The sequence below is a fragment of the Aquarana catesbeiana genome, linkage group LG02 (assembly GCF_042186555.1).
Source record: "Aquarana catesbeiana isolate 2022-GZ linkage group LG02, ASM4218655v1, whole genome shotgun sequence".
NCBI lineage: Eukaryota > Metazoa > Chordata > Amphibia > Anura > Ranidae > Aquarana > Aquarana catesbeiana.
This window is the reverse complement of record NC_133325.1, coordinates 71,050,893-71,063,420: the sequence shown is the minus strand read 5'-3', so window position 1 is coordinate 71,063,420 and position 12,528 is coordinate 71,050,893. Positions and strand designations below refer to the sequence as shown.

Below are 12,528 nucleotides of genomic sequence, written 5' to 3'. Positions count from 1 at the left end.
TCAGCCCAGATACCTGCTAGCACCTGCGTTTTGCCCCTCTGCCCAGCTCGGCCCAGCCCACCCAAGTGCAGTATCGATCGATCACTGTCACTTACAAAACACTAAACGCATAACTGCAGCGTTCGCAGAGTCAGGCCTGATCCCTGCGATCGCTAACAGTTTTTTTGGTAGCATTTTGGTGAAATGGCAAGCACCAGCCCCAGGCAGCGTCAGGTTAGTGCCAGTACCGCTAACACCCACGCACGCACCGTACACCTCCCTTAGTGGTATAGTATCTGAACGCATCAATATCTGATCCGATCAGATCTATACTAGCGTCCCCAGCAGTTTAGGGTTCCCAAAAACGCAGTGTTAGCGGGATCAACCCAGATACCTGCTAGCAACTGCGTTTTACGCCTCCGCCCGGCCCAGCCCAGCCCACCCAAGTGCAGTATCGATCGATCACTGTCACTTACAAAACACTAAACGCATAACTGCAGCGTTCGCAGAGTCAGGCCTGATCCCTGCGATCGCTAACAGTTTTTTTTGTAGCGTTTTGGTGAACTGGCAAGCACCAGCCCCAGGCAGCGTCAGGTTAGTGCCAGTACCGCTAACACCCACGCACGCACTGTACACCTCCCTTAGTGGTATAGTATCTGAACTGATCAATATCTGATCCGATCAGATCTATACTGGCGTCCCCAGCAGTTTAGGGTTCCCAAAAACGCAGTGTTAGCGGGATCAGCCCAGATACCTGCTAGCACCTGCGTTTTGCCCCTCCGCCCGGCCCAGCCCAGCCCAGCCCACCCAAGTGCAGTATCGATCGATCACTGTCACCTACAAAACACTAAATGCATAACTGCAGCGTTCGCAGAGTCAGGCCTGATCCCTGCGATCGTTAACAGTTTTTTTGGTAGCGTTTTGGTGAACTGGCAAGCGCCAGCGGCCTAGTACACCCCGGTCGTAGTCAAACCAGCACTGCAGTAACACTTGGTGACGTGGCGAGTCCCATAAGTGCAGTTCAAGCTGGTGAGGTGGCAAGCACAAGTAGTGTCCCGCTGCCACCAAGAAGACAAACACAGGCCCGTCATGCCCATAGTGCCCTTCCTGGTGCATTCGCCAATCCTAATTGGGAACCCACCACTTCTGCAGCGCCCGTACTTCCCCCATTCACATCCCCAACCAAATGCAGTCGGCTGCATGAGAGGCATTTTTATGTCCTCCCGAGTACCCCTACCCAACGAACCCCCCCAAAAAAGATGTTGTGTCTGCAGCAAGCGCGGATATAGGCGTGACACCCACTATTATTGTCCCTCCTGTCCTGACAATCCTGGTCTTTGCATTGGTGAATGTTTTGAACGCTACCATTCACTAGCTGAGTATTAGCGTAGGGTACAGCATTCCACAGACTAGGCACACTTTCACAGGGTCTCCCAAGATGCCATCGCATTTTGAGAGACCCGAACCTGGAACCGGTTACAGTTATAAAAGTTACAGTTACAAAAAAAGTGTAAAAAAAAAAAAAAAAAAAAAAACACAAACAAAAATATAAAATAAAAAATAATAGTTGTCGTTTTATTGTTCTCTCTCTCTTTATTCTCTCTCTATTGTTCTGCTCTTTTTTACTGTATTCTATTCTGCAATGTTTTATTGTTATTATGTTTTATCATGTTTGTTTTTCAGGTATGTAATTATTTATACTTTACCGTTTACTGTGCTTTATTGTTAACCATTTTTTTGTCTTCAGGTACAGCATTCACGACTTTGAGTGGTTATACCAGAATGATGCTTGCAGGTTTAGGTATCATCTTGGTATCATTCTTTTCAGCCAGCGGTCGGCTTTCATGTAGAAGCAATCCTAGCGGCTAATTAGCCTCTAGACTGCTTTTACAAGCAGTGGGAGAGAATGCCCCCCCCCCCCACCGTCTTCCGTGTTTTTCTCTGGCTCTCCTGTCTCAACAGGGAACCTGAGAATGCAGCCGGTGATTCAGCCAGCTGACCATAGAGCTGATCAGAGACCAGAGTGGCTCCAAACATCTCTATGGCCTAAGAAACCGGAAGCTACGAGCATTTTATGACTTAGATTTCGCCGGATGTAAATAGCGCCATTGGGAAATTGGGAAAGCATTTTATCATACCTATCTTGGTGTGGTCAGATGCTTTGAGGGCAGAGGAGAAATCTAGGGTCTAATAGACCCCAATTTTTTCAAAAAAGAGTACCTGTCACTACCTATTGCTATCATAGGGGATATTTACATTCCCTGAGATAACAATAAAAATGATTAAAAAAAAAAAAAAAATGAAAGGAACAGTTTTAAAATAAGATAAAAAAGCAAAAAAATAATAAAGAAAAAAAAAAAAAAAAAAAAAAAAAAAGCACCCCTGTCCCCCCTGCTCTCGCGCTAAGGCGAACGCAAGCGTCGGTCTGGCATCAAATGTAAACAGCAATTGCACCATGCATGTGAGGTATCACCGCGACGGTCAGATCGAGGGCAGTAATTTTAGCAGTAGACCTCCTCTGTAAATCTAAAGTGGTAACCTGTAAAGGCTTTTAAAGGCTTTTAAAAATGTATTTATTTTGTTGTCACTGCACGTTTGTGCGCAATTGTAAAGCATGTCATGTTTGGTATCCATGTACTCGGCCTAAGATCATCTTTTTTATTTCATCAAACATTTGGGCAATATAGTGTGTTTTAGTGCATTAAAATGTAAAAAAGTGTGTTTTTTCCCCAAAAAATGCGTTTGAAAAATCGCTGCGCAAATACTGTGTGAAAAAAAAAAATTAAACACCCACCATTTTAATCTGTAGGGCATTTGCTTTAAAAAAATATATAATGTGTGGGGGTTCAAAGTAATTTTCTTGCAAAAAAAAATAATTTTTTCATGTAATCAAAAAGTGTCAGAAAGGGCTTTGTCTTCAAGTGGTTAGAAGAGTGAGTGATGTGTGACATAAGCTTCTAAATGTTGTGCATAAAATGCCAGGACAGTTCAAACCCCCCCCAAATGACCCCATTTTGGAAAGTAGACACCCCAAGCTATTTGCTGAGAGGCATGTCGAGTCCATGGAATATTTTATATTGTGACACAAGTTGCGGGAAAGAGACAAATTATTATTTTTTTTTTTTTTTTTTGCACAAAGTTGTCACTAAATGATATATTGCTCAAACATGCAATGGGAATATGTGAAATTACACCCCAAAATACATTCTGTTGCTTCTCCTGAGTACGGGGATACCACATGTGTGAGACTTTTTGGGAGCCTAGCCACGTATGGGACCCCGAAAACCAAGCACCGCCTTCAGGCTTTCTAAGGGCGTAAATTTTTGATTTCACTCTTCACTGCCTATCACAGTTTCGGAGGCCATGGAATGCCCAGGTGGCACAAACCCCCCCCAAATGACCCCATTTTGGAAAGTAGACACCCCAAGCTATTTGCTGAGAGGTATAGTGAGTATTTTGCAGACCTCACTTTTTGTCACAAAGTTTTGAAAATTAAAAAAAGAAAAAAAAAATTTTTTTTTTTGTCTTTCTTCATTTTCAAAAACAAATGAGAGCTGCAAAATACTCACCATGCCTCTCAGCAAATAGCTTGGGGTGTCTACTTTCCAAAATGGGGTCATTTGGGGGGGGTTTGTGCCACCTGGGCATTCCATGGCCTCCGAAACTGTGATAGGCAGTGAAGAGTGAAATCAAAAATGTACACTCTTAGAAATCCTGAAGGCGGTGATTGGTTTTCGGGGTCCCGTACGCGGCTAGGCTCCTAAAAAGTCCCACACATGTGGTATCCCCGTACTCAAGAGAAGCAGCAGAATGTATTTTGGGGTGCAATTCCACATATGCCCATGACCTGTGTGAGCAATATATCATTTAGTGACAACTTTGTGCAAAAAAAAAATAAATAAATAAATAAATTGTCACTTTCCCGCAACTTGTGTCAAAATATAAAATATTCCATGGACTCAACATGCCTCTCAGCAAATAGCTTGGGGTGTCTACTTTCCAAAATGGGGTCATTTGGGGGGGGGTTGTGCCATCTGGGCATTTTATGGCCTTCAAAACTGTGATAGGTAGTGAGGAGTAAAATCAAAAATGTACGCCCTTAGAAATCCTGAAGGCAGTGATTGGTTTTCGGGGCCCCGTATGCGGCTAGGCTCCCAAAAAGTCCCACACATGTGGTATCCCCATACTCAGGAGAAGCAGCTAAATGTATTTTGGGGTGCAATTCCACATATGCCCATGGCCTGTGTGAGCAATATATCATTTAGTGACAACTTTTTGTAATTTTTTTTTTTTTTTTTTTTTTTTTTCATTATTCAATCACTTGGGACAAAAAAAATGAATATTCAATGGGCTCAACATGCCTCTCAGCAATTTCCTTGGGGTGTCTACTTTCCAAAATGGGGTCATTTGTGGGGGTTTTGTACTGCCCTGTCATTTTAGCACCTCAAGAAATGACATAGGCAGTCATAAATTAAAGACTGTGTAAATTCCAGAAAATGTACCCTAGTTTGTAGGCGCTATAACTTTTGCGCAAACCAATAAATATACACTTATTGACATTTTTTTTACCAAAGACATGTGGCCAAATACATTTTGGCCTAAATGTATGACTAAAATTGAGTTTATTGGATTTTTTTTAGAACAAAAAGTAGAAAATATCATTTTTTTTCAAAATTTTCGGTCTTTTTCCGTGTATAGCGCAAAAAATAAAAACGGCAGAGGTGATCAAATACCATCAAAAGAAAGCTCTATTTGTGGGAAGAAAAGGACGCAAATTTCGTTTGGTTACAGCATTGCATGACCGCGCAATTAGCAGTTAAAGCGACGCAGTGCCAAATTGTAAAAAGTGCTCTGGTCAGGAAGGGGGTAAATCCTTCCGGGGCTGAAGTGGTTAAAGAGTAAGTAAACCCTAATGGGTTTTACTTCCTGTTTGTTCCCCTGCAAAGTAAAAGCATAATGGGCTAGTATGCATCGCAAACTAGCCCATTATGTGCCACTTACCTGCAAGCTAAGCCCACTGGTGGCCGCATCCATCTTCTGGGGCTGTGAACCAGTGCCCTTACAGATTGCCTGTTTCATTGTACTTATAGGGCTCCCTGTACTGGGACAGCTTTTTGTTTTTGCTTATAACTTTTAATAAATACTTTTTAAAAATACTACACAATGGAAGACCTATCTCTTTCTATGAGGATCTAACTATGAACAAATCAACTTTGGGAAAAGTGACCAGGAAGACTCCCTTGGATACCCTTACTGGGTGGAGTGAGCTGCTGAGGCCCTACAGACCACAGATACCACGTGTGGACCACTAGGAGAGATACCAGGAACCATCCCAGGCTATCTTTACATGCCCATTACCCCTTCAGGGGTGCAGGGAGCTGGTGAGTGGGGACCCATCAGGGGGAGCACAGAAATCACTCGATTCTCTGAACACAAGAGTCACTTGAGCACTTTGTTTTGTTTTTTTTTTGTTCTTCGCTGGTCATTTTGGAGCTTCACAAATATTTTTTTATATATATTTTATATCTTCATGCTGATTTTTTTATTACAGTTTATGACTACACATATGTGTCACTGGATTTTGCTGGTTTTGGGTTTTATACATTTTTGCACATAATGTATATATATTGTTTATCTTTTGGACATTAAGGTTTTTTTTGATGGTACATGGATCCCATGAGGTTTATCTCTCAAGGTTATTCTTATGCACACACATATATATATATGAGGTTTATTTTATTCAAAAGAAAATCCGGGGACATAATTCTTTTTTTTTTATTGGCATATAGTAAACTATTTTATAAGCAAAATTAGGAAAAAACATGTGAGAGTCAGTATAGCTGCACACCACATAGAACTTGCAATATGGGATGATTCCTCCAAGGGTTTCTTTTTTTTTAGCAGCAAAGTATTAAATCAAAAAAAATGTGATTTTAGTCAAATCTTTTTATTTCACAAAATAGAATTCAAATTCATGAATAATTGAAAATATGTGCTCTGGTTACAGACTTGAAAGTCATACAGTGGAGCAAATTGAACATAACAGAATTGCCATCCATATGAATACCCCATTGGTATTTAAACTCTATTTTGTGAAATAAAAAGATTTTACTAAATCACTATTTTTTTGATTTAATACTTTGCTGCTAAAAAAAACCCTCGGGGGAATTGTCCCATATTACTATTTTATAAGCCCCTCTGGACTACAATCCCCATAATTCTTTGCAGTACATCATCCAGGAGGGAGGAACACTGTACTCTGTTCTCTCTCCATGCAGTACATAGGGGAGAGATGGGAGGATGGAGCAGACATAGAAGGAGAGGGGTGGGATGCTGGGAGAGGGCGGCCATGTCACTGACTGTCCCCGGGATCGCAGTGGGCAGTTCTTCTAGCTGACAATTGCGCAGGAGGAGTGGCGGCTACGCTACAAGCAGCACACAGTCAGGCTGGAGGCGCTCCAGCTCCTTGGTCAGTGTCAGGGTATTACTGCCCAAGTGCACAGAGCTGTAACTGACTCCTCTCACAGCCAACATGGCCCCCGCCCACCGGGAAACTGCCCACCCAGGCAGGGCCAGTGCAAGGATTTCTTTCCACACAGGCGAAGGTGCATTTTGCCACCCCCCCCCCCCCCCCCCTCATCCCAACCACTACCGCCATCCTCCTGCCACCCCACTCCCCTCCTCAATGCAAACTGGGTTTATTCACTCCCCACATCCCCTCACTTGTCTACAGTCGCACTGGTACCTCCTTCACGTTGCACTTATAATATGGGGTGCAGCATGCAGGACGTCACACAGCATTGAAAATTTGAGCTGTACTGAACTGCCACTAAATGGCAGTGTAGAAAGGGGGGCCGGGTTATGTGCTTCCTGTTTCCCCTCACTGGCTATGGGCAGCTGGCGGGTGAGGCAAACTAAAACGTCTATGCTGAGCCCGGGAAGAAAGAGGACTCAGCGTTAGGAAAAGGGAAGCAGTGCTGGGACAAAGTCATCTTGTGCCCAGGTTGAAGATGCCAAGCTGTCCCCCCGCCAAAGGGATGTGGGATGGTAGTGTTGTGGTTCAAGGGAAATGGGGGTTACAGGGAAGGGGGTATATGAGGTGGAAGGTATGTGCTATGATCTGAGGGGTGAGAGGTGAATGGCACAGAGGGAGGGTAATGAAATTGGGTGGGGGGGAGATGGGTAAGAGGGAAATTCTAGAGAGTTAAAAGGTGGGTAGAATTGAGGTGGAATAAGGAGGCGATGTTTGAGTTCAGGTGCTGTGATCTCTAAGGTAAAGTAGTTGGCAGAGAGGCACCGTGGCCAGCGAGAGAGAGAGGTGGGAGATGCTTTAACTGGTGGAGAGAAAATGAGGTGGGAGTAGTACTAGCACTTAGGGCCCATTCACACCAGTGAGCACACGTTATGGTCCATTTGATGAGTGCCTGCTGGTATGTATTATAGAGGGGCAGTGCAATATCTTGTTAAAATGCATTGCACGGTTTACTTTTCTCTCTCTTTTTTTTTTTTTAAGGTTTATTCAATATTATTGAAAAACAATTCATTCAGCTACATGTGCTATGGAGACATGTGTTGGACTGTGATAAAAATGGAGACATGCTGCATTTTTACATGACACCAACACTTACAGTATCTCCCAAAAGTGAGTACACCCCTCATATTTTTGTAAATATTTTATTATATCTTTTCATGTGACAACACTGAGGAAATGACACTTTGCTACAATGTAAAGTAGTGAGTGTACAGCTTGTATAACAGTGTGAATTTGATGTCCCCTCAAAATATCTCAACACACAGCCATTAATGTCTAAACCGCCGGCAACAAAAGTGAGTACACCCCTAAGTGAAAATGTCCAAATTGGGCCCAAAGTGTCAATATTTTGTGTGGCCACCATTATTTTCCAGCACTGCCTTAACCCTCTTGGACATGGAGTTCACCAGAGCTTCACAGGTTGCCACTGGAGTCCTCTTCCACTCCTCCATGATGACATCACGGAGCTGGTGGATGTTGGAGACCTTGCGCTCCTCTACCTTCCATTTGAGGATACCCCACAGATGCTCAATATAGTTTAGGTCTGGAGACATGCTTGGCCAGTCCATCACCTTTACCCTCAGCTTCTTTAGCAAGGCAGTGGTCGTATTGGAGGTGTGTTTGGGGTCGTTATCATGTTGGAATACTGCCCTGTGGCCCAGTCTCCGGAGGGAGGGGATCATGCTCTGCCTCAGTATGTCACAGTACATGTTGGAATTCATGGTTCCCTCAATGAACTGTAGCTCCCCAGTGCCGCCAGCACTCATGCAGCCCCAGACCACAACACTCCCAACACCATGCTTAACTATAGACAGGACAAAATTGTCTTTGTACTCCTGACCTGGTTGCTGCCACAGACGCTTGACACCACCTGAACCAAATAAGTTTATCTTTGTCTCATCAGACCACAGGACATGGTTCCAGTAATCCATGTTTTTAGTCTTGTCTTCAGCAAGCTGTTTGCAGGCTTTCTTGTGCATCATCTTTAGAAGAGGCTTCCTTCTGGGACGACCGCCATGCAGACCAATTTGATGCAATGTGCGGTGTATGGTCTGAGCACTGACAGGCTGACCCCTCCCACCCCTTCAACCTCTGCAGCAATACTGACAGCACTCATACGTCTATTTCCCAAAGACAACCTCTGGATATGACGCTGACCTCATTGGTCGACCATGGCGAGGCCTGTTCTGAGCCACCGTGCTGCAGCTCAGTTTCAGGGTCTTGGCATTCTTCTTATAGCCTAGGCCAGTGATGGTGTACCTTCCCACCCCAGAGTTTTTGTAACCACATTTCCCATGATGCTCATGCACTCTGCAGTGTAGTTGAGCATCATGGGAAATGTAGTTCCAAAACATCTGGGGTGCCAAGGTTCGCCATCACTGGCCTAGGCCATCTTTATGTAAAGCAACAATTCTTTTTTTCAGATCCTCAGCGAGTTCTTTGCCAGGAGGTGCCATGTTGAACTTCCAGTGACCAGTATGAGAGAGTGAGAATGATAACACCAAATTTAACACACCTGCTCCCCATTCATACCTGAGACCTTGTAACACTAAAGAGTCACATGACACCAGGGAGGGAAAATGCCTAATTGGGCCCAATTTGGACATTTGCAGTTAGGGGTGTACTCACTTTTGTTGCCAGTGGTTTAGACATGAATGACTGTGTGTTGAGTTATTTTGAGGGCAGCAAATTTACACTGTTATACAAGCTGTACACTCACTACTTTACATTGTATCAAAGTGTCATTTCTTCAGTGTTGTCACATGAAAGGATATAATAAAATATTTACAAAAATGGGAGGGGTGTACTCACTTTTGTTAGGTACTGTGTGAATAGGGAACATAGAGAACAATTAGAGAGGCAGAATAGGCACCACTACTCCCCTGTTCATCACCCCTTATCAGAGGGTAGTGCCCCCTTCTTCACATTTAAGTCCCTTGCTAACGGGCATCATCATTTACGGACATAAAATGTAAAAAAGAAATAAAAAAACATGCCGGCAATTAAAAAGTAGAAAAAAAAAAAAAAAACAGCGTGGGGTTCCCCCCCCCCCTTGCCACACACATGGTTTTTAAATTATATTTAGCAGCACATTTTTCATTTTGCGGTTAATACCACAATTTAAAAAAAAAAAAACATTTCTGAATTGTACTTTATTTACCGCTTCTGATAATTTATGCAAATGAGTCATGTGCCTACGTTATTGCGTGCCATAAAGGTTAGTGAATTGACCCATAGTCTCCAAGGGGACATATGGGGGTGGTGTCGAGGAAAGCCCAGCACAAAAGTTCATGTCACTTCAGAAGTTTAGCCCAACTGGTTATTGAAAAATAAAAGCATCAGCAGAAGCCAACGTGTTTTAGGGGAACGGCATCCCCCTTTCATCAGGGCTAATGTGCAGAAAAACGAAACAATATAAATAACTTACAAAGTTTTGTGAAATCTACATCAGAATGAAAGAAAGAATAAAAAAATTTAAAATAAACATAAAAATCCTGATGCCCATGGTGACACATAATTTTATATATTTTTATTATTTTCATTATGTGGGGGAAAAAAAAAAAAAAAAAGATAATCGTAGTAATATTATAAAAAGAAAAAAAAAAAATATTTAAAAAAAAATATATATATATATATATATATATATAATATTTATAAGGCAATGAAAAACAAGAAAATAAAAGAAGTGTACAAAAGTGTAATTCAGACAAATAAACAGTGAAAAAAAAAATAATTGTGATACACCCAATCCAGTGATGAACTGCAACACAAACATTCTGTACAAGTAAATGCACTGTAATATTCTCACAATATACAAATAATTAATGTGAAAAACATATGTGCACCAACCACCCAGACAATAACAGGTTAAACTCTTGGGGCCGACGGCATGCAAATATGCGGCCTCTCGGCGGGTGGACCTTGGCGCTGAGCGACCGCATACAGAGGAACCTCGGATTGCGAGCAACAAGCCTTTTGCAATACGAGCAATTATTTTTTAAAATCCTGACTCTGTTTGCGAGCGTCGTCTCACAAAACAAGCAGGATTCAAGCCTCTGCAGTGTGCAGTACCGCATTTGGCTAGAGGTGCGGGGGCGCCGGTGACACTCTGAAACACTCGCAAATACACCGTTCCTGAGTGCAGCTGAGCGGTCTCCGAGTATTTCCGAGTCTCTCCGGCGCCCCCACCTCTGGCCACATGCAGTATTGCATGCCATAGAAGTCAATGTGGAACGAATTATCTTCGTCTCCATTGACTTCTATGGGGAAACTCGCTTTGATATGCGAGTACTTTGGATTACAAGCATTCTCCTGGAACGGATTATGCTCGTAATCCAAGGTTCCACTGTATTTGCGTACCACATTGCAAACACAGCTGTGCCGTGAGCGTTTACCGGTGGCTTTCCGATCATGTGACCGCCGGTCATATGATCATGGACCCTGCCCCACCTCCCGGCATCTGAAAATCCTTAAAAGGGTGGGGAGGCGCCGGCGCCAATGGGTTAAATATTGTAGTCCTAATGCAAACATAATTCTTCAGGAGAAGAATCCAGCAAAAGGTGTAACCAGATTTCACGAGAAAAAGATTTTCCAGTTGGTATTCGTGCAGGATAAAAGAAGAACGTTTGACTTCAACCAGGAAAATGACCCCTTGTGCTATACACCCACATTAAAACACTCTGCAGCTTTCCAGGGTATGGTGATCCTCAGGCTATGAATGGTTATTTGGGCATAATAGATAAGGAAGACATCCACCTAGGCCAAGCCAAACAATCAGCCCAGCTCTCCAAACGAGATCTCCTCCATTTTCCAGGTACAGTGTGCCAAGTGTATGGACATAGAACACAGAAAACAAACCAGTAGTGTAAAAAAATATAGCCAATTTTATTTAAAAAGGATTAAAAACACTCACATGGAATTATGAATAAAAGAGAGCTCTATATAACAAATAAGAGATCTTGCTCTATACCAGTAGTTCTCAACTCCTGTTCTCAGGACCCACTGACAGGCCAGGTTTGAAAGATAACTGAAATACATCGCAGGTATCATTTGCTGCTCAGTGATTGCAGTATTCTAGTCTGCATCTCCCCAAGGTAATACCTAAAATCTGACCTGTTAGTGGGTCCTGAGGATAGGAGTTGAGAACCACTGCTCTATACAATCCTTAATACCAGCCAGTAACCAAGATGGCATCTGTGCACGCTAAGCTCCGCCCTACACGTTTCGTCATACCCGATGTCATCAGTGGCACAGGATTCTGTATGTGTCCATAGATAAAGACGGCGCAGCTCAGGCCCCACGCATCATCACAAGATTTGACTGACAGCAGCGTGAGCCTATGGACAGGCACAGCATTGGATCAAGTGAGCGGTGCAGGTATTGGAACTTTTTTTAAGGCAGGGAATGCATTAAAGTAAAAGAAGTCTAGGCTTTAGACCCACTTAAATTATGTGCCACCAAAGGCAAAAATAGTTTTATGTTTATTTACATTTTTTTTAAATCTTATTTCATGCTGATGTAATTTTCACATAACCTTGTAAGGTATTAATATGGTTTCCTTTTTCTGCCCATTAGAAGTAGGGAGGTATTTTTCCCAAAAATGTTGGATTCTCCTGATGATCTTTGCCAATAAAACATTTGGACTAAACTTCTGAGGTGTCATTTTGTATTGGGTGCTCATCAACGCCCACCTCAACATCAGTATTGCCTGGGACTCTTTTCATTGATCAGATCTTGCCAAGATCTTCCGTTTACCTTAAAAAAAAAATTCTTCAATGAACCAAAGGAAACGTAATAAATATGCAATATAGATCTCTTAACACAGTACCTGTGCAAAACCCCTAAAAAGAACAAATATTACAATTTTACTTAACAGATGAAAGGTTACAGAAAATAGTCTCTGGCCTTGTCCATTCACAAGCGAGTCCTGACTTGTGAACATTTCACCCTGCCAGGCTGCTGAGTTTTGATGGCCATGATGGCATTTCTCTTATCAAAGAGCCCCTATCCAGGCAAGG

General features: G+C 42.8%; 1 protein-coding gene across 1 annotated transcript in view; it reads right to left on the bottom strand.

Moving 5' to 3' along the window:
- Window positions 1-11,471: 11,471 nt before the first annotated feature.
- The window catches only part of CEP57 (centrosomal protein 57), a 64,552-nt gene continuing 63,495 nt past the window's right edge, over window positions 11,472-12,528 (bottom strand). Inside the window, exon 11 of the mRNA XM_073613031.1 lies at window positions 11,472-12,265. The gene's annotated coding sequence lies outside the window, so the exon portion shown is untranslated. The remainder of the gene's footprint in view (window positions 12,266-12,528) is intronic.